This window comes from Furipterus horrens, unplaced genomic scaffold (genome assembly GCF_987537825.1).
Source record: "Furipterus horrens unplaced genomic scaffold, mFurHor1.1.pri manual_scaffold_4, whole genome shotgun sequence".
Classification (NCBI taxonomy): domain Eukaryota; kingdom Metazoa; phylum Chordata; class Mammalia; order Chiroptera; family Furipteridae; genus Furipterus; species Furipterus horrens.
Window position 1 is genome coordinate 7,552,164 of NW_028327174.1, and position 2,779 is coordinate 7,554,942.

General features: G+C 49.4%; 1 pseudogene; it reads right to left on the bottom strand.

The window, feature by feature from the left end:
• Positions 1–1,756: 1,756 nt before the first annotated feature.
• On the bottom strand, positions 1,757–2,507 carry LOC150011041 (RNA-binding protein 8A pseudogene; annotated as a pseudogene).
• Between the last annotated feature and the right edge of the window lie 272 nt (positions 2,508–2,779).

A 2,779-nucleotide genomic window follows, 5' to 3' on the forward strand; every position in this document is an offset into this window, starting at 1 on the left:
CGGGTAGAAGAGAGGTACCTTGACCTTGATCAAGTGGCTGGAAAGGAACAAGGTGGGGCCAGAAATAAGGAAAAGCTGGGATTTTCAGCTGCAGGCTTGGCAAGAATGTGGAGTCACAGGAACCTGGATGATTTGCTGCTTCCCATTCCCCTGTCTTTCCGGAAAACATCAGGAAACTGCTGGTCAGGCTTTGGATCTTCCAGTCCCCACCCCCACCCCCAACCTCCCTCTCAGCCCCTTCTGATGCCCTTCTCCCGCACCAGGAACCAGAGGCCGGCTCCTGACCCCCAGCCACCGCATACTCTGGCCCCCTCCAGTCCGAAGGGCAGGCTGGGGGCGGGGATGAAAGGCCAGCGGCAGCATAGCCGGTTTTCATTCGCTAAAAGACTGTGCTGGACAGAGCATACATCCCTCATTTATTCATCCTGCGCCTCTATGCTCTAGAAGGGACTGAAGGCACACCATCGCTTACTCATACAGCAAGACACAGGTTCTTGGAATCTGCGACTTGAAGCGAGATAAGGCATAAAGAAACCGGTTTTACTTACCCCAGGCTAATTGACAGAAACAAGAGTTAAGTTCCTACCGCCTGCTTCTGGTCACAAAAACATAATCAAATTTCTAAGTAAGTACCCCAAACACTTCTTCTGATAGTAAGTAAACATTGAAATAAATGTAAGCTATACATACATTTAAGAAAGACTAATAATAACTAAGGGAATTATTTTCCAACCCACTTATTCCAATTCAGGAACACGGGTGGCCTCTCCCAGCAGCTCAAGGATCCACCACCCTGAACAGCGTGCCCTTCCATAGCAGGGAGAGCTCCCATCCACCTCCAGTTGCTCAGGCGGTGTGGGCAACCACTCCTTGTGGTTTCGAGAACTGTAGCCCCAGCCGTGAGCCAGGCTGCCCCGCCTCGGGAAGCCACTAAGTCTCAACAGAACACTGGAAGGTTGTGCGGGAAACAGGACTGAAGGCCACTCAGAGGGTTTCCATGAGAACTGGGTTTAAAGAATGCTTATTATGCTTTGGAGCGTGCTCTGCTTTTCTTACCTCTTAGTTCACTATAAACAATCTCTAGTAAGGAATGTATGAGACCTTGCACCTAATGCCAGTGTGGCGTCAAGATGTTTAACAGACCCTGACGCAGACTGGTCACCGTGCCCTCTGTATTGGTACTTGTAATCTATAACTGTCAACTGTAATCCAGGCGCCTAATAGCTATTGATGATTCATGAATTTTGACCTTCTATCTCCCACGCGTACGCTGCTCAATAAAAAGCATGAGGGAAGGAGGTGTTGCACTTTCTCCCCTAGAGGGAACAGCCCCCTCCCTTACCCCCCAGACAAAATACAGTGTCCAGGCTAAGTTTGTTCCGCCGTGGTCATGAAATCTCTGCTGGACAGAGAAGTTTCCAACCAAGCCGGGGTGTTGGAGGCAGGTCAGCCTCAAGGCGGGGACAATGTAAACACGCCACGTCCCTTAACGTGCACACCTTTGGGATGTGGGAGGAACCGGGAGTCCCAGAAGAAAACCTGCATGGACATGGGAAACCGCAAACTCCACACAGACAGTGGTCCCCCTGGGATTTTTTTCTTTTCTTTCTTTTTTTTAGAAAACAAAAATCGGACACTTACTCATAACTCAAAACAAACAAACAAAAAAAACCCACCAAAAAACCCAGCCCTGGCTGGTGTGGCTCAGTGGATTGGGCCCCAGTCTGGGAGCCGAAAGGTCAGCGTTGGGGGCATGCGTGCGAGAGGCAACCAGTTGATGTTTCTCTCTCACATTTATGTTTCTCTCTCTCTCCTGCTCTCTCCTTTCCCTTCTAATAATAAAAATCTTAAAAAAGACAAAACCAAAAAACCAAACCAAACCCCACTGAACAACAGGGTAAGACATGCACTATAACCAGCGAGTCCCACCCTGGCATGGTCAAACGGGATCTCGGGAGAGAACGTCCGCACAGCAGAGGACCCGTCAGCAACGCCTCTGGCCTGGACTCCTGCTGTGTCTTCGGCCACCTCTCCTCTTGCCCTTGGGTGGACCCCAAACAAAACATCAGTCCACGCTGATCAGCTGTCCCATCAAACCCTAGCCATTGCATCCCTCCACAGCGGCCTGGGCCTCCTTGTCTGCCTCTTACTCAATGACAGCATACTCCATCAGGTGTCCTGTGCGCCTGTCCAGGTTGCAGTGGATGTTTTTTATTTCCCCATATTCTGCGAATGTGTCATAGATGTCTTCTTCGGTAGCCTCCTCATGGACTGCTGTGACACAGAGGATCCAGCTTTCAACTGAGTGTGATGGTCTGGGTTCATCTCCACCTTGCTCCACACCATAATAATCCTCATGCATCCACGTTTGAGACCCCCCTTGGGGGGCAAAGCTGTGACCCTTCTGTTTCTTCGCTTCTTCTTTCCATTTGGGATGCTCCCGTCCCCATCCTCACCCACAGCAAAATCCTCACCCCGGCCTCATAAAGATCCAGCATGTCCGCCATCTTGCCTTTGTTATCAGGAATTGTTTTTTTTTTTCCTCATCAACTTTATAACAAAATGATGATGAACGAAACAATGTTATTCAGGACCTGCTGGTACACTTTGTTTCATTCAAACCTCGTTCACTCACCGCCTCACGCATTTGTCATTTATTCACTCAACAAACTCTTTTTACTATAAAAGACCACTGATTCCAAGAGCTGCCTCTTTTCTCAGGTGGTCAAGGGGCTCCTGGCCCAATTCTCAGTGTAACCCAGAATTCTAGAACTGCAGG